This window comes from Coenobita brevimanus, chromosome 67 (genome assembly GCF_032717465.1).
Source record: "Coenobita brevimanus isolate Jiangsu-jjx chromosome 67, ASM3271746v2, whole genome shotgun sequence".
In the NCBI taxonomy this organism is placed as follows: Eukaryota; Metazoa; Arthropoda; class Malacostraca; order Decapoda; family Coenobitidae; genus Coenobita; species Coenobita brevimanus.
The window spans coordinates 29,901,492-29,920,914 of NC_137020.1; positions in this window are offsets into that span (position 1 = coordinate 29,901,492).

Below are 19,423 nucleotides of genomic sequence, written 5' to 3' on the forward strand. Positions count from 1 at the left end.
AAATATCCTCTTGAAAAATCCTGGGGTAAAATTACAAATGCTGACAGCTAGAGAGAGAGAGAGAGAGAGAGAGAGAAATACACACACACACACACACACATGAAAAAATGACGAAAAACAGTGAAATGTAGTCATGTTTTCAGATCTTAATTTAGACGCTATATTTTGAGGTGAGTTAAAAAAAAAAATGTGATTGGCAGCCGAAAGAAAAACCGGATTTCGAAAAAGGATATAAATATAGTTTGTGTTGTGGAAAAAAAAATGGGTGTCCTTCTCTGTCTGTCTCTCTGTATGTGTGTTTGTCTGTCTGTCTGTGTCTGTGATTATGTGAAATTCTATCTACCGACCTGCCTACTTAACTACCTGTCTACCTACTTACCTGCCTACTTACCCACCTGTCTACCTCCCTACTTACCTGCCAACCTACTCTATATGTGTGTCTCTGTGTATGTGAAAATCTACCTACCAACCTAACTGCTTAACTACCTACCTGCCTGTCTATCTACTTACCTGCCTACCTACCTGCCTGATTGCCTACCGACCTATCCTTCTGTCCTCCTCCTTACCGGCCGACATACTCTATATGTGCATGCTTTTTTTTTTTTCCTAGTGATTTTTTTTTTTTTAATATGGTAATAGTTATCCTTACTTAGTGGTGTTGTAGCGTTTTGGATACCCGTGTGGTGGTATGTGTAGGTACTCAACGATGAAGCTTAGATTTTATTGGTGTTAGCGGAGGTATGCCGTCTGTGAGTGCCTTCTAGTTGTTATTTTTGCTGCGGTTATTGTCATTATCATCATCATCAACAGCAGCAGTAACAACAACAACATCATCATCATCATCATCATCATCATCAACAGCAACACCAACATATCATCATCATCATCGTCTTCATCATCATCATCATCATCATCAAAACGTACAGGAATAAGAAATACATCTAGGGTACATTTTCTTGGTACATGTGGGTAGAGAGGCTTGTTTTGCTCACTGTACAGGCGGGCGCAAAAATTGATGGTCCTCCTCTTCCACTGCGTATATATTTCATTCTTAGGGCATCCATCCATCCATCCATCCATCCATCCATCCATCCACGTCCGTCACTATCCTCCCTGATGCATGGTATATGAGAGTATCGTGTGTGGAGGATAGATGGATGGATTGATGGATGGGTATGTAGGTAGGTAGAGAGATAGATGGTTAAATAGGTGGATGGATGAACTGATAGATGGTTAAATAAATAGGTGGATGGATGATGAATGGATGAATGGATGGGTGGATAACTGATAGATAGGTAGATTGATAGATAGGCTGGCAGATGGAGGGATGGTTGGATGAATAAATTAGTAGTTAGACAGACAGACGGACATAGATAAATAGATCAATAGATAGAAATATGATAGGTTGATAAATGCATAGACAGAGATACATCGATGGATAGATACATGCATACAGTAGATTGGTAGATAGATAGATAAATAGATAGATAGACAGACAGATAGATATGAAGACACAGAGAGATACCTATTATCAGAGCATCATTTATAGGCAGAGAAACATACCAAATCTCTCTCAGCTCAGGAATATTAGCTAGCAGAGGAAAATGAAAGGTAGAAGAGGTGAATTATTAGACAGACTTTTGATGCCTACTGTAGCAACGAAGTAATTTATTTCTCTGTAATTAAAACTGTAATGAGATTCTGAGTACATGCGTCTCTCTCTCTCTCTCTCTCTCTCTCTCTCTCTCTCTCTCTCTCCTTTTTTTTTTCTTTTCTCAGTAAGTCCTCTCTTTTTCTTTTCTTTTTTCTCTTTCTCTTTTTTCTTTATTATTCATCAGTATTCGCTGCGAAAGGTTCACTGAAAAAATGAGGACTGAATAGAAAGAGAGAGAGAGAGAGAGAGAGAGAGAGAAGAGGAAAGAAGAGAGAAGAGGAAGTGACCATCTTCTATTTCCTTTTCTTTTTTTTATTTGTTTATTTTTCCATATTGGCAGCTGTCCCTCAAACCACACCTTAAGTGATATTCCGGGTCCCTTGTTAGAGGTTAGAGGCTTGTGGTTAGAGACTGGTTAGAGGATAGGAAGTATAATTATTGAGTATGAAACAGACTTATGCTATTATTTTGAAGGTAATGGTTATATATAGGAGTTAGATTATTGTTGTTAGTGGTTAGAAGTTAGAGGTTAGTACTTAGAGGATAAGGTAAAGGGTGGTTGTTGTTAGGTACTTTGAAAATAGTGATGGTTGTTTGTTAGAAACTGTGGTTAGAGGATAGTAATTGTCAGAGGATAGGGCATAGAGGTTAGAGGTTGGTGGTTAGAGGTTAGAGGTTGGTGGTTGGTGGTTAGAGGATAGTGGTTAGAGGTTGGTGGTTAAAGGTTAGAGGTTGGTGGTTAGAGGTCAGTGGTTAGAGGTTAGAAGATGGTGGTTAGAGGTCAGTGGTTAGAGGTTAGAGGATGGTGGTTAGAGGTTAGAGGATGGTTGTTGGAGGTTAGAGGATGGTGGTTGGAGGTTAGAGGTTGGTGGTTACAGGTTAGAGGATAGTTGTTAGAGGTTAGAGGTTGGTAGTTATACTTTGGGCCATCATACTTAATAAAAAAAAATAGTGGTTAGTAGACGAAGAATATATTGTTAGACCCTAGAAATATTAGAGTATACAAGCTAGGGTATACTAAAAATAATTCTGTAACATACTTCTGTCAGCATACCTCGCATACGTGGACCTGGACGGCAATCTCACATAGCCTGTATTTTTGTAACCTCTCTCTCTCTCTCTCTCTCTCTCTCTCTCTCTCTCTCTCTCTCTCTCTCTCTCTCTCTGTAACCTGCAACCTTTGTCATATTGCTTCGTTTTTATGTTATATATTTGTGTGTGTGTGTGTGTGTGTGTGTGTGTGTGTGTGTGAGAGAGAGAGAGAGAGAGAGAGAGAGATTTAGTTCGCTACCGGAAGCCCGTTTGTCCTTTCGCCCTCCCCTCTTTTGTTTCTCACACCTCCTGCCTCCCCTCATTCTCTCTCTCTCTCTCTCTCTCTCTCCCCTCTTCTCCTCTTTCACAGATGCCTTTTTGACTCCCATTTCAATATTTCATCGCCTTTCACCCTCCTCCTTCCCCCTCTCCCATTTTTCTCTCCTCCCCTCTCTTTTCCTTCCCGTCTATGGTGTTGCTTCTCACTTTTTCCTGCCAGTCTTGAATAGAAGGATCGGTGGAAGAGAGCCTGTTGGGTGTAGTAGTTGGGTGTAGTAGTGTTCTGTGTATTTTCTCCTTCTCACAAAATAGATACCATAGTTTTTATATATATGTATATTTTTTCTAGTAAGTGAAGTTTAGAGATCATATATATTAAATTTAGGTGTTTTGCATCATGTGGCGGTATATTTGGGTACCTGTGGAAGGGAGGAATATTGTGTTTCATTGCTGTTTCTCCTTTCCCTCCTCCTCTTTATCTTTTCTTCCCTTTCTCCCTCCCTACCTCTCTCTCCCTTCCCTCTTGTTTTACTTCCCTCCCATCTCCCCTTTCTCTCCATTTATATCTTAATCTCTCCTTCCTTTTTTCTGTCCCACCTTCCTTCCCTCCCTTCCTCCTTTTTCACTCCCTCTTTTCGTTCCTCGAATTCCCTTCTCTAACTTCCTTTTCCTCTCCCATTTCCTACCTTAGTCCCTTTCGTCTGTCCTACCCCCCCCCCTCGTTTCCCTCTCTCCTCTTCCTCCCCTCCTCTTTCTCTTCCTTCCTCCTCTTCCTTTCCTCCGTCTTTCCCTCCCTTTCCTTTCTTCCCTCTCTCCCTGGCCCTCACCTCCCCACCTCCCATAATCTTGACTTACCGCTTCCTTTTTCACACCTTGCCCACTTCCTTTCCCTCCCTCTCTCCCTCTTTCCTCCATCTCTCCTCCTTTCCCTCCCTTCTTCCTTTCCCTCCCTCCCTCTCTCCCCTGTTCCTCCTCTCGTCCTTTTCAGTCAAAGTCCATTTCTCTTGACCTTCCCTTCTTCCCGATTTTTCCCTATGGCTTCTTTCACCATCATCTCCTCTTCTTGTCTCCTTCCTTTCTTTATTCATTTATTCTCTTCTTCACAGCCATCTTTTCTTCCTCTCCTGTCCTCTCTTCTTTCCCCCACCCTCCTCTCTCTCTTTTCTACATCCCTTCCTTTTCCTGTCTCTCCCCTCCTCTCTCCCACACCCTCTCCTCCCCCACATTCTTCCTCCCCTGTCTCCCCCCCCTCTCCCCCCCTCTCCCCTCTCCTCCTCCAGCCACAGAAAATCACATGATCACTTCCTGCACGTGCGTGTAGAGAAAACACGTGTTGGAGAGACCAGCACGTGTTTATGAAGTTAACACGTGCCTGAGAAGGAAGCACGTGCTTGAGTGTAGCACATATAGTATTGATAGGAACACTTGTTTTAGCACCCACCATCCTCTCACACGATGTAGTGCTACTGTTCGGTGTTATGTACTGAATCACAAGGCAAATGATTTCTTGTAACCCCAAAACCACTTACTACGTTGGGTGGTAACCATATAACCAAATGCAACGGTGTTCTGGTGAGTTAAGAGGCTCCAACCGGATGGGGCTCGTAAGGGCATACATCCGAGGGAAGGTTAGGGTTTATTGTAGCATAATGCCATTCAGGGGCAACCGAGGCTGGTAACCTTGCCTTGTTTCATGTGACTGAGTAGCCTAGCCGTGGGTTTCAGTGCTCCTGTTGGGAAAAAAAAAATGTAGATATTTAGAAATTTGTGTGATAGTTATCTGTATCTATCTGTCAATCTATCTATATATAAACAGATAGTCATGTGCATATGTGTGTACGTATATACTCGTTTTAATTATTTTATTTACCGGTATTTATTTATTTATTTTTTCTTATGTTTTTTTAATTTACTGTGGGAAACATTGTATATCAGAGGGGACGTGGGAGAGGGTCGCTGAAAGACCCTTGTCCGCACCGGGCTGTGAACCCAGAACAGGAACAACGCCAGTACTCCTCTCACGTGTACCAAGGCGACTACCAGGGGCGGAGGTGAGGCCTGGGTGTCCCTCCCTGCCCTGAGAACTTACCAAACAAGGCAGGGTGCTTTGACAGTGGCCGGAGAGAAAGATGGCATGGCAGTACTAAGAGGAGCGTGGATGTATCATATGAAGGAAAAAAATATAGTGCATGATGTTGATGTGTTGGTAGATTAGGGAGTTGATATGGACAGGCAGGGCAGGGCAGGGCAGGGCAGGGGTGGGAGATGAAATAAGGTAGGGAATAGTAGGATAGGGCAAGGCAAAACAAGGCAAAACAATCCAAACACAAGACACGGCAGAACAGAGCAGGGCAAGGACAGGACAAGGCAGGGAAGGGCAGGGCAGGGCAAGGCAAGGAAGGACAGGAGAAGGCAGGGCAGGGCAGGGCAGGAGGAAAATTATAATGATAGATGAGCAGGTCAACAATTAAGACAGCAGCATAGGATTTGCGTAATGTTAGGGTGTGTCCTGCGCCCTCACCCTCCCGTAGGCTTTCTTGTGTGTGTGTGTGTGTGTGTGTGTGTGTGTGTGTGTGAGAGAGAGAGAGAGAGAGAGAGAGAGAGAGAGGGGGGGGGGGAAACTGGTTACATGGAAAAATAGATAGATAAATTGATAGGTCGATAGATAGATAGCTGAAATGATAGGTAGATAGATAGATAGGGGCAGATAGATGAAGGATAGACATAAACGTTGGTAGATATAGATAGACTTAGCTAATCACATATTGCACTTCTTATCTTTTTTATATTCTATTTCTTTTCATCTATATTTATATCATTTTCCTTCGGTCACTCCTTCGTACTTTCCTTTCCTATCTTCTTCCCTCTTCTTTTTTCCTTCGTGTCTGCCTTCCTCTTCTTTATCTTTCCTCTTTCCCTCCCTCCCTCCCTCCGTCCTCTTCCTCCGTCTTCACTTCCTCTCGTCTTTACTCCTCCCTTCTTCCTTATTCTCCCGTTTCTGTGTTTTCTTCTCCTCTTCCTTTCCCATTCCCCCTTTCTCCCTGTCATTCTTCCTTCCAATCGTCTTTCGCAATTTCTTCTTTTCTTCTTATCTCTCTCTCTTCTTCCCTATTCTCTTTCTCTTTCCTCACATTTCTCCTTCTTCCGCGTTGCCAGCTGATTCTTTCTTTAACTTTCTTCTTTTGTCTTTTTTTCCCCTTCTTGTTCTTACCTCTCATTGGCGATTTGCATCTCGTTAACTCTCTCTCTCTCTCTCTCTCTCTCCAATTCTTTCCTCCACCATCCAGTCTCCCTCTTCACCCATCATCTTCCTCCTCGTCTTTCTCCCAGCGTCCATTCCCTCCCTGCCATTCTCTCCCTTTTTCCTCCTCATCCAATCTCTCCCTTTCCCCCTTCCACTTCTCCCCAACCTTCCATCATTCCTTCTTCCTCTTCTCTTCACCTCTCTCTCCACTTTATTCTTCTTCCTTTCTCACCTTTCCCTCACCAGCTTACTACTCTTCCCCTCCCTTTCCCTCTCTCCCCTTTCCCTCTCTCCCATTCCTCTTCTCTCTCTTTTCCCTCCGTTCCTCCCACTCTCTTCCCCTCCTTTTCTCCAGTACTTCCAGCATCTAGTCTCTCTCTTCTTCGTCTCCCCTCTTCCCGCACTCTCCCCCTCCCTTCCCTTCCCCTCCCCTGTTCTCTCTCTTCATTTCCCCTCACCTCTCATTCTCCCAGTCGCCTCCCCTCTCCTGTCCCTCTCCCCCTTCTTTTCCCTCCCCTCCCCTCCCCTCCCCTCCTCCCCTCTTCTCCCCTCTTCTCCCCTCCCCCATTCTGCCACTGCTAACACCCCAGCCTATTGTTTCTATTGTTATTTCTTGAGTCAGGGGTTTATATCTCTTAGTGTTTTCCTCCCACGGCTATTGTTGAGAGAGAGAGAGAGAGAGAGAGAGAGAGAGAGAGAGAGAGAGAGCAGGATGACAGCGAAAGATAAGGAGAGAGGAGGATATAGAGCATGAGCCTAATAGAGATAGGGGAAGTGTGTGTGTGTGTGTGTGTGTGTGTGTGTGTGTGTGTGTGTGTGTGTGTGTGTGTGTAAAAAAGGGGGTAGTAGTAGTAGTAGTAAGGAGTATGAATAGTAAAAGATTTTCCTGGAATTACTTTATTATTGTAAGTGCTTGTTTGTGTTTTTTTCTTTTTTTTTATGCAACATATTTGCATTGCGGTGAGAGAGGTATTTTGTTAATGGCTGTTCTGCTTTTGTCTTTATTACCAGAGTGTCTTCTTTATTGTGTTATTATTATTATTATTAATTATTATTATTATTATTATTATTATTATTATTATTATTATATTGTTTTTATTTGTATATATAGTCTCTCTCTCTCTCTCTCTCTCTCTCTCTCTTTCTCTCTCTCTCGCCAGACGCCTTAATCCCGAAAGGGGTGGCCACAAATAGGTCGCCTCCATTCCATTATGTCCTCCGCTGTCAGACTGCCCTTTCTCCAACACAAACCACCTCGCTCTTATACCCATCCCTCCATCTCATTTTCTGTCTTCCCCTCCTCCCTCCACCACACTCACATACACTCCTAGTCAGTGTCTCCATTCTCCCACAGTGTTTTCGTCTCCTCCTTCCCTTCCTTCCTCTATTACACTCTCATATACTCTCCTAGTCAGTCTCTCCATTATCACCACAGAGAAATCAGTTAGGTTCCCTTCTCCTCACCATTGCCTTCGAAATAATGGCCAGCAGTGGTTTTGTCACCTTTCTTGAAGTTTGGATGCAATTTTTACCCAAGAGGCGGGGTAGTGTATTGTGTGGTGTGGTGTGGTGTGAGGTGGGGTGGGTTAGTGTGGTGTTGTGTGGTGTGGGGTGGTGTGAGATGGGGTGGGTTCGTGTGGTGTGGTATGATGTTGTTTGATGCGTTATGGTGTATATTGTTGTAGTATGTGGTGTGGTGTGGTGTGGTGTGTATTGTTGTGTTGTGGTGTGGTGTGGTTTGGTGTGGTTTGTTGTTACGTTGTGTGGTGTGGCGTGGTGTGCTCTGCTATGGTGTGTACTGTTGTGTTTTTTAGTGTGGTGTGGTGCATTACGGTATAGTGTCAGTGCTGTATAGTGTAGTGTACTGGCCCATCATCAGGTACACCCCACACATTTTTTGGCCCCAAGAGAACGGACTCCTGAACGAAAGTCTAGCAGCGATTTATCCTGACTGAATGGAGAGTAATAGAGGTGTCTGGGAAAGTCGACAAGTAGCTGGTGTTTGGGTAGTTCTTTGGGGCTCTTCTTGCCCGTGGTGGAAGGTGTGTAGGGGAGAGGGAGATCGATAACGTGGTGGTGGTAGTAGTAGTAGTAGTAGTAGTAGTAGTGGCAGTTGTAGTTCAGGAACTTCTACGGAGAGGCACCCTACTGTTTTTTTTTTCTTCTTCTTCTTTTTTTGAGGACATCGAGTTAGTATTTTGTTCTCTCCTCTCTCTCTCTCTCTCTCTCTCTCTCTCTCTCTCTCTCTCTCTCTCTCTCTCTCTTCCTTATATTTCTTCCAGCCTTCGGTCCCCCCCTCTTCCCTCTCCTCTCGTCCCTTATTTCCGCAGAGAGAGAGAGAGAGAGAGAGAGAGTAATACCTCCAGGCTTCTCCTCACACCTCTCCCCCCTTCTCTTACTTTCATACACACAGACAGATATAGATTGATGGATGGGTGGAGAGAGAGTGTGTTTATATACTGAGAGAGAGAGAGAGAGAGAGAGAGAGAGAGAGAATATGTTTATGTCTGTGAGTAATTCCTTCCATCTCCGCATCAGATTTTCTCTCACCTCGCTTTCTCACATTTACTCTACTCATACACTTTAAATGTTCACACACACACACACACACACACACACACACACACACACACACACACACACACACACACACTGGAGTTTCCTAATATCATCCCCACCCTCAAAATGGTTCCTCCTCCTCCTCCTCCTCCTCCTCCTCCTCCTCCTCCTCCAACATTTTTCTTTAGGGTTTATATCAGGGAGGCGCCTAATCCCACTAGTCCACGGCCCCCCAGATGGCTCCCTTCCCCCTGCTAAACATCTTGGAACACTTTTCTCTCCCTTAATGACTACTTCTCCTCCCTTAACCCAAACACTACCCACAAATACCCTGCCTCCCACCTCGACGATGCCCACCTCAGTTTGGGCCGTGGGTAGGAATGTGTAAGGGGAATTTCTCTCTCTCTCTCTCTCTCTCTCTCTCTCTCTCTCTCTCTTATACTTCTCTCCGTTTCCTCTCATCTCTTTCCCTTCCTTCTCTCTCCCCTCACTCTTCCTCCTCTCACTTCCTTCTCTCTCCCCTCACTCTTCCTCCTCTCACTTCCTTCTCCCTCCCTCTCTCTCCCTCTCCCTCTATACATCTTTCCCACATCTCACACTGGAAGGTCAGAGGTAAGTCTTTCTGTACCACACCTTGTATAAGTGTTTACATTTCTCTCTCTCTCTCTCTCTCTCTCTCTCTCTCTCTCTCTCTCTCTCTCTCTCTCTCTCTCTCAACATATTTTCCTTTCATTTCCTTCCTCCCACTCTACACTCCCACTCTTCTCATATCCATTCAGTTTGCATTTTCTCATGTCTTTTGCTTTTAAAATATAATCGCTTCCTCAGAAATAAAAATAATTGCATATATATATAACTATTAGCTTCGTTATTATCATCATTCCTCCTATACACCTCACACTGCCACGTTTCCGGCGAGATTGGTTTTTGAAAGAGAGGGAAATATACTGAAAGGTGAAAATGTTGTTAGCTGGGATATACAACACTTTCTGCCCGACTTGGATCCTCTTCAGGTATGAGAGAGAGAGAGAGAGAGAGAGAGAGAGAGAGAGAGAGAGAGAGAGAGAGAGAGAGGCTAAGTTGAATATTTTCGTTAAAGTATGACCACGGTTGTGTGTGTGTGTGTGTGTGTGTGTGTGTGTGTGTGTGTGTGTGTGTGTGTGTGTGTGTTCATCAGGAAGCTCTGAAATGAACGAGTGAACGAAAATGACTGGGGATGGAACACGCTGAACATCAAACATATATTCCTCTTTTTGAGGATGTAAGTACGCCTTTGATATGAACCCAGACCACTTTGACGGTGAGAGAGAGAGAGAGAGAGAGAGAGAGAGAGAGAGAGAGAGAGAGAGAGAGAGAGAGATCGCATAGTTAAGAAAATGTCCAAGCGGAAAATGAAGTAAGAAAAGTAACAAAAACCAGGACGAACTGTAATGATATTAAACACAGACCAGAATATCCTGTAATAGAAACGAGACACTTTTTTTACGAAGTTAATAATAAGTTTTAAATACACGGATCTCGGAGGTGTAGTGGTGTAGGGTGTGACATTGTGTGGTGTGTATGAAGTGTGGTAAAGTGTGGTGTGTAGTGTGTGCTGTGCCTGTTTAAGGGGTGTGTGTGAGGCTGGTAATGTGTAGTGTGGTAATTGAGATGTGGCAGTCTGAGGTGAGTGTCAGGTAGTGTGGCAGTGTGTAGTGTGACAGTGTAATTAGTGTATCAGAAATATTAATGTATATACAACGATTCTCTTAACACCTCTACAACACCCCTCCTTCCTCACCCCCCCCCTTCCCCAGCCTCCACTAGCTGTCCCCATACTTCCTCAACCTACTCCTCCCCCACCACACCCTCATCCCCACCACCACGACATTTTCTTACCATACTCTCCTCTTCCCACAACTCCCTCCCCTTCCCTTTGATATCACGTTTCCTCCCACCCTCCCCAACTCCCCTACCCTCCTTCTTCTCCCTACTCCCCTCCCCTCCCCACCTGTCCACTCCCCTGCTACACTTCTCCTCCTCCTTCTCCCCTTATCATGCATCTGCTCTCACTCTCCCCATTCCTGCATCATTTTCCTTCCCTTTCTTCTCTCCTCCCTCCCCTGCATTACTCCTCTCCCTTTCATCCCCCACCCTCTTCCCCGACTCTCCTTTACATCCACATTATCGCCACACTATACCTCCTCCCTCTCTCCCTCTAACAAGCAGCCTCGAAAGGACCATAAGGTCTGTTGCTGTTTGCTTTCCTGTGTAATCCTGTGTAATCCCTCTCCTTCCCTCCCACTCCCAAGCACACGCTCATCACCAGTCCCTTTCTCCCACCCTCTTCTTAACCACTCCCTCTCTCCCTCGCGCCACTCTTCCTCCCCACCCTCCACTTCTTCTTTTCCACACCTACCACATCCACATCTGCCATCCTTCTCCACTTTCACTCCTCCCTCTCCTTGACCACTCACCCCCTCCACTTCCCCCCACTCTTCCCCTCATCCACCCCCAACTCCTCCACCCTCTGCATGCTCTCCCTCCTCTTCCCCTCCACTCTCCCCTTCCGTATCCCTGGCCCATTCTCCATCTTAACCCACCCTCTCCTTCACCACCCCCTCCTTCTCTCCCTCCCCCTCCCTCTCCTCCCCCCTCTACCACGCCCCTCCCTTTCATCTCGCCGCCCTCTGATTAATTCCTTGCGTGAAATGTGGTTCCTCTCTTTTCACTGCCTTTTTTGTCCTTTCTTCATTTGTTTCCCTCATTTTTCCATTTTTCGTCATTTTTTTGGTGCCTCTTCTCACTGCTTCGTTATTCTTTCTTTTGTTTTTCTCATTTTTTTTCTACTTTTTCGGTCATTTTTGGTGCCTGTCTCCGCACTGCCTTAATATTCTTTCTTTTGTTTCTCATTATTCTCGTTCCATTTTTGTCATCTTTGGTGCCTCTCCTTACTGCTTTGTTTTCCTTTCTTTTGTTTCATTTTTTCGTATCTTCGCCATTTTCCCTTTTTCATTTTTTCATTCTTTGTCATTCTCCTTTTTTCGTCAGCTTTCTTTTACTGTTTTTATTTCTTTATTTCTCTTTTTTTTTGTGATTTTTTTTGTCTATATCATTCTGTCACTTTACTTCTTTTTCGTCATTTCTTGCCTTACTTGTGGTCATTTTCTTTACTCATTTTTCCGTTTTTCGTCATTTTTGCTTTATTGTTATTCATCCATTTTTTTGTTCTTTTTCTCGGCATGTCTTTTCTCTTTCGTTTTTATTTTTTTTTTCCTTTTTCGTGGTATTTTATTGTGATGTGAACTGTATTTTCTCTCTCTCTCTCTCTCTCTCTCTCTCTCTCTCTCTCTCTCTCGTTGTGCTTGATTAAAAACACAAAGACTAAACAGAAAAGTTGATGTTTTTTTCGCTTCATCAGTCACCACAATAGGCCTAAAAAAAAAAATTTTCCCCTTCTCGTTTTTCGTCCCTCTTCCTCGTCTTTCCATTTTTCTTTCTTCCTTCCCTTCTTTCTTTTTTTTTTAATCTTTCCTCCTCCTATGCCTCCCACTCGTAGCCATTCCTTTTCGTTTTGAGAGAGAGAGAGAGTAGGAAATGCTCTCTCTCTCTCTCTCTCTCTCTCTCTCTCTCTCTCTCTCTCTACCAGCGAGAAGTGAGAGAGGTGATAAGTTTCCCCCACAACCGCTAGGTGGCATCACAAAGCGTTATAAATCTGGTCGAAATGTTTCCCGTCTGACTAATCTGTTTATTTAAGATTTGCATTTTAAGGGGTGGGAGGCCTGGAGAGAGAGAGAGAGAGAGAGAGAGAGAGAGAGAGAGAGAGAGAATCATAAGGCACGGACAGGCACAGACGGAGAGGGGAGAGAGACCACAGAGCAGGGAGACAAAGATTAGGGACAATGAGATGATGGAGGAAGGGGCGGTTGATGGAGGAAGAAGAGGAGGAGGAGGAGGAAGAGGAGGAGGAGGAGGAGGAGGAAAATATGTGACAAAAGGAGGAAGAGAATAAATGATAAAGGAGAAGGAGAATGTTTTGGAGATTGCTTGATGATGGATGATGTGAAGAGATGGAATACGTGGAGATTAACCAATGTCACAACAGAATATAAGATCACAGCTCAACACACCACACCACACCACACCACACCACACCACACCACACCGCACCACACCGCACCGCACCGCACCGCACCACATCACACCGCACCACACCACACCACATCACATCTCACTAGACCACACCACAACAGTACCACATTGTAAGACATCCTCATCACAGCCAGCGTCACATAACACCACTCCGGAAACACACACACACACACACACACACACACACACACACACACAGTTTCCCCCAGTGATCTAAGCTGGAGAAGAATGGGAATCTGGGCCAAGTTAAGGTGAAAGGGGTAAGTAGCCTGTAACTTGTCTGAACCTCTTGAAATCTGTCTGAAACCTCTTGAAATCTCTCTGAAACCTCTAAACCTGTCTGAAACCTCTTGAAACCTATCTGAAACCTCTTGACGCCCACCTGAAACCTCTTGACGCCCACCTGAAACCTTGAAACCTATCTGAAACCTCTTGACGCCCACCTGAAACCTTGAAACCTATCTGAAACCTCTTGACGCCCACCTGAAACCTTGAAACCTATCTGAAACCTCTTGACGCCCACCTGAAACCTTGAAACCTATCTGAAACCTCTTGACGCCCACCTGAAACCTTGAAACCTATCTGAAACCTCTTGAAATCTATCTGAAACCTCTTGAAACCTATTTGACACCCCTTGAAATCTATTGAAATCTCTTGACGTCCATCTGAAACCATGAAACCTACTTGAAACCTCTCAAACATCTCTGAAACCTCCCGAACCTATCTGAAACCTCTTGAAACCTCATGAAACCTCCCTGAAACCTCTTGAAACCTCTGAAACCACCTGAAAACCGAAAACAAGTGCAGATCCCCCCACACAGGCGGACTGATGACCTCTGAGGCCTGATAATTAAATTTGATCACAGAATGAATTCAGATTTTTTCCCCTGATTTTGTGATTGGGTCTATTGAGAGAGAGAGAGAGGGAGAGAGAGAGAGAGAGAGAGAGAGAGAGAGAGAGAGAGAGAGTCCAGGGGTAGAAAGAAGGGGAGGAAGGAGAGATGACAAATGAACTGACAGACTGATAGATGGACAGAGGCCGTAGGTAGAAAAACAGAGAGAGAGAGAGAGAGAGAGAGAAGGGGGGGGGAGATAAAGAGGGAGGGATGGGGTAAGGGGAAACGGATTATGTGAACAAGGAAGATAAGGAAGGAACAAGAGAGAGAGAGAGAGAGATTAAACCACATTTTTTTTTTCATTTTTCCATCAGAAGACGATATAATTTTTAATATCTTTCTATCCATAAACATCTTATAGTCTTTCTTTTGTATCCCGTTATAACTCTCTCTCTCTCTCTCTCTCTCTCTCTCTCTCTCTCTCTCTCTCTCTCTCTCTCTCGTGTATGCGTCGTGGGAAGGGAAAGTGAGAAATAAATGTTAAGGGAAAAATGTGTGTGTGTGTGTGTGCGTGCGTGCGTGTGTGTGTGTGTGTGTGTGTGTGTGTGTGTGTGTGTGTGTGTGTGTGTGTGTGTGTGTGTGCTGGTTTATCCTAGTAGTTTACAGTGTACGTGATTTATATGCCTATTTATATTCATCCACTCGCTCTCTCTCACACTCTTTACACACCATCCCTCTCTACCTATTTTCACTTTTTTTTTTCTCTCTCTACTACCTTCTTGTTTTCTCCTTTCCTTCCTTGCTCCACTCGCTCATTCATCCCTTCATTCCTTCCTTCTTTCCTTCCTGCCTTCCTTCCTTCCTTGCTCATTCTTTCGTTCCATCCTTTCACATAAGCACCCTTCCTTCCTTTCTTTCCTTCCTTTCTTTCCTTCCTTCCTTCCCTCTTCAAAAGTTCACTATCCATTACACCTTAGTCATCCTTCTTAGCTGCATTAAATAGAGAGAGAGAGAGAGAGAGAGAGAGAGAGAGAGAGAGAGAGAGAGAGAGTTATTTCCATGGTATGAATTTAAATTTGTTCACCTATTTTCGCCCTCTCTTCTCCTCTCCCTCATTCTTCCTCTCCTTACCCTTTCCTCCCTATTTGCCCCCCTCTCTCTCTCTCTCTCTCTCTCTCTCCCTCTTTTTCTCTTTAATTTTTCCTCCTTCCTCTCAACCCTTTTCCTTTTCCCTTCCTCTACGTCTTCTCTCTTCTACTTTTGTCTCCTTCTCTTCTCCCCCTTCCCTCTTCTCCCTCCCTCCTCTCCCTTTCCTCTTCACCCTCCATCCTCTCCCTTTCCTCTCCCCCCCTCCCTCTTTTCTTTCCCATACATTCCTCCTTCCCTTCCCATTTGGGTATTACCTAAATCCTTCCCTTTATCCTACATTAGGGGAGGGAAGAGGGGGAGGGGGGAGGGGAAAGTGGAAGAGCGGGAGGGAAGGATGGCGAAAAGATGGGGAAGGAGGAAGGGAGGAGACGAAATGGGAGAGGGAGAGAGGAAGAAAGGGGGGGAGAGGAAGAGAAACTGAGGAGGAGGAGAAAAAAGGAAGGGAGATAGGGAAGGAAGAGAACGAGGATAGGGGAGAGGGAGGAAGGAGAAACAGAAAGAGGGAGGAAGGAGAAACAGGGAGATGGAGAGGAAGGGAGAATAAAGAGGAACAGGGAGAGGGAGGGAGGAGAAAGAGAAATGAGAGGAAGAGAGGAGAACGAAGGAGAGGGAGAGGGAAGGAGGAAGAAGGTTGGAGAGACGGAAAGGGTAGGAGAGGGAACACGAAGAGGAGAGAGAGAGAGAGAGAGAGAGAGAGAGGAAAAATGAGAAGCACCATCATGGAATATGGAAAAAAAAGTAAGAAAATTTTCACAGGAAAGTGGAAATTGGATTCAGCATTAATCTCTAAAGGAAATATAACGAGAATTTTATATCGGAGTGGCCTTGGGTTCCTTTTTTTCGTAATCTGCGTATGAGAAAAACAATTATAAAGTAATTTGTGCATTATTCTGGTATTTAGTTGGGAATTTTAAGCTGGGTGCGATTACTTGCTGGAGCGACATTTAATAGCCCTGTTCTGGAAGTCTACCACGGCACTGGGATATAGATAGATAAATAGATAGATAGATAAATTGATAGATAGATACACATTCATACATACATACATAAATACAGAGACAGACAGACAGACAAAAGCAGGCAAATAGACAAACAGATAGAGATAAAGATATAGAAGTAGGTAGATAGATAAATTGATATATAAATGGATAGATAGACAGATAGATAGATAGGTGATTTGTATAACTCCTTTGGAAAAACTGTAGCAAAAATAGATGAAGAGATATAAAGAAGAAAATGGAAGGAAGGATAGAGGAAGAGGAAAAATGAGAAGGAGAGTTTGATGAAGGAGAGTGGTAAAGAAAAGAAGAAAGACAGTAGGGAAGGAAAGATGAAAAGATGATGATGAAAAATGAGGATAATAACAGAGGGATTGAGAGATGCAAATGTTAATAAAAAAGACAGGGAAGAAAGAAAAAAAAACGATGAGGGAGAAGAAAGGGAGGAAGAAGAAATGGTGAAAGTAGGGGAGGAAAATGAAAGTAGAAGAAGAAGAAGGAGGAGGAGGAGGAGGAGGAGGAGGAGGAGGAGAGAGAGAGAGAGAGAGAGAGAGAGAGAGAGAGAGAGAGAGAGAGAGATGAAAGAAGAAGCAAGAGAGGGAGGAAAAAAATGATGACAGGAGTATTTAAAGAATGATATGTGTACCTTAGGGATTTAAGGGGAGGAAATAAAGGGAAGGGTGAAGGGGAAGAAGAAGGGGTGAGGGGAGAGAGAAGGGGGTGAGGCGGGGGGTGAGAGAGTAGGAAAAACACGGAAAGAGGAAAGTAGAGGGGAAAGGAGAAAGGGGAGGATGACGGAGAGAAAAAACAGGAAGAGAAGAGAAAAAGTCAGAAATGGATCCTTATTCTCCCTTCCCTTCTTTTCCCCTCCTCTCTCTCTCTGATCTCCCCTTCTTCTCCCTTTCTCTCCCCCTCCTCTCCTGTCTCTCTTTCTCTCTCTCTCAGACCCCTTGACAAAAAAGTTTTCTCTCCCCCTCCTCTCCTGTCTCTCTTTCTCTCTCTCTCAGACCCCTTGACAAAAAAGTTAAGTCCTCGAACACACAGAATGAGAGGCATCGTTTTACACCACCCCTATTTTAATTCACTTTAAATCCTCTCTCTCTCTCTCTCTCTCTCTCTCTCTCTCTCTCTCTCTCTCTCTCTCTCTCATCTGTTTATTCATATGTATACCCTCTGCCTCTCTGTCTATCTATCTGTCTATCCGTCTCTTCTGTGTATCTGTAGTCTATCTATCTGTTTATCTGTCTGTCAAACTTTCTATCTACTTATCTCTCTCTCCCTTCTCTCCCTGTTTTCCGTCTCCCTCTTCTTTTCTCATCTTGCCCAATTTCCCTCTTTTGCCCTCCTCTTCCCCCCACACTTCTCTCCCTTCCTCTACTCCTCTCTTTCCCTCTTCCATCCATCTCTTCTTTACTCCTCTCTTCCCATTTCCCTCTCCCCATCTCAACTTTTCTCCGTATCTCATTTTTCCTATTCCTTCCTTCTCTGCATCCCTCCTCTCCTCCCTTCCTCTCTTCCCTCAACAGTTCTCTTCTCTCCCTCTTTCCTTCTCCTCACCCTCCCCTTCTCCTCCTCATCTTCAACTTTTCTCCTTACCTCACTTTTCTTAATCTCTCCTCTACATTCCTCCTTTCCTCTGTCTCTCTTCCCTCCACAGTTCTCTTCTCTCCCACTCTCCTTCTCCCCACCCTCCCTCTCTCCTCCTCCCAACCCTCCTCGCTTCTTCATTACGCAGATTATGTCGACGAACGAAATAATTTGCATACGATCGTTCGCCGTTGCTGCCGCCTCGCTGGACCCCAATACAGCTCATCTGTTTTGAAAGGATTCGTCCGATTCTTTAATTGTTGACACACTTTTTTGGAGAGGGGGGAGTGAGTGAGGGGAAGAGGGAAAAGAGGACGTACGGTGGTGGGGAAGGGGTTTTGTGAGTGCGTGTCTAGGTTGGGGGTTGTGCATGTGTGTGAAGGGGGGTGGGGTGGGGTGTGTGTGTGTGTGTGTGTGTGTGTGTGTGTGTGTGTGTGTGTGTGTGTGTGTGTGTGTGTGTGTGTGTGTATTATTACTTCCTTCACTTTAAGTTGGGCCAGATTTTCGTCCTTTTGCGGCCTATTTCCAGTATCACAGTGATAGACTATTGTAGCGCTGCGACTCTACATCTTTTCCATGGCACTTCTTCGTGACTAGCATCGTCGTTTACCGCTTATCTCTTATTATAGCCGAGATTCAAGATGGAAGGATGGCAATTTTGGACCAAGTTAAATTTGTTCACAACTTCTTCGTGACTAGCATCATATTCCAGTGCTAATCTATTGTTACAACTCAGCATTCAGGATGGAGAGATGGCAATTTTGGTCCAAGTTATATTTTTTCATAGCTCTTCTTCGTGACTAGCATCATATTCCAGATTTCCAGTGCTAATCTCTTGTTACAACTCAGCTTTCAAGACGGAGAGATGGCAGTTTTAGGCCACGTTAAAGTGAATGGAGTATACCAGCATATATTTTACATGTGCAGGCTTGAGTCCCAGAAATAGGATATACGCAGATCGAGAGGCGAATACGCTACCACTGAGCCACTGTAACTTCGATGACTACTAAGCATGATAGAAATTTGTGTATATGGTTTTTGTATATATAGCCAAGAGGAGAAATAATGTTTTCTGTCATACTACTACTAATAATAATAATTTACTGCTACTACTACTACTACTATTATTACTACTACTACCACCACTTTTACCACTACTACAACCACTACCGGTACTGTATTGTTATTGGTGTTGTTGTAACCACCATCACTACAACTATCATCATCACCATCACCATCATCATCATCACTAGACCCTGCAGTGTTGCCAAGTTGGTGTGAAGGTGTTGGCAACGATGCTGGGGTCAAACAGCTGTGTGAGTTTGCCTTAGTAATTAATGTGTTGAGTTGGGCTGGGAACGGGAGAGAGAGAGAGAGAGAGAGAGAGACTGGAAACAAAGCAAGAAGGGAGGAAAGAGGAGAGGTAAAAAAAGGAAATAAATGGAGGGAAGGAGTCCTCTACTCTCTCTCTCTCTCTCTCTCCAACACTTCTCTTTTTTCTCTCCCTCTTCCTTTTCCCTCCATTTGTCTCTGTCTCACGAAGAAAGGGAGGAGGAAGAGGGAGGGAGAATGATGATGCTAAGGCAGATGTGTCAAGAGAGAGAGAGAGAGAGAGAGAGAGAGAGATACTGCGATAAGAGAGTAATAAATGGTGGAAGCAGTTAAGGAGTTTAGGGTGGGGACAATTTGGGGATGAAGACGCGGGATTACCTGGGATTACGGTTTATTAAAGGCTTAGTGAGGCCAGGTGGCAGGTGAGGACAGGTGTGGGGGGAGGGGGGAGCGGGGAGAAAAGGAGAAGTAGGGCAGGGGGAGACAGCGCTAGGGCAAGGGTGGGGAGGTGAAGCAAAATAGGATAGGGTGAGGGGTGAGAGCATGGCAGGGCAGTGCAGGGTAAAGGGGATAAGTGGGGCAGGGTGAGAGCGAGATAGGGTAGTGTACGGTGGGGGGATAA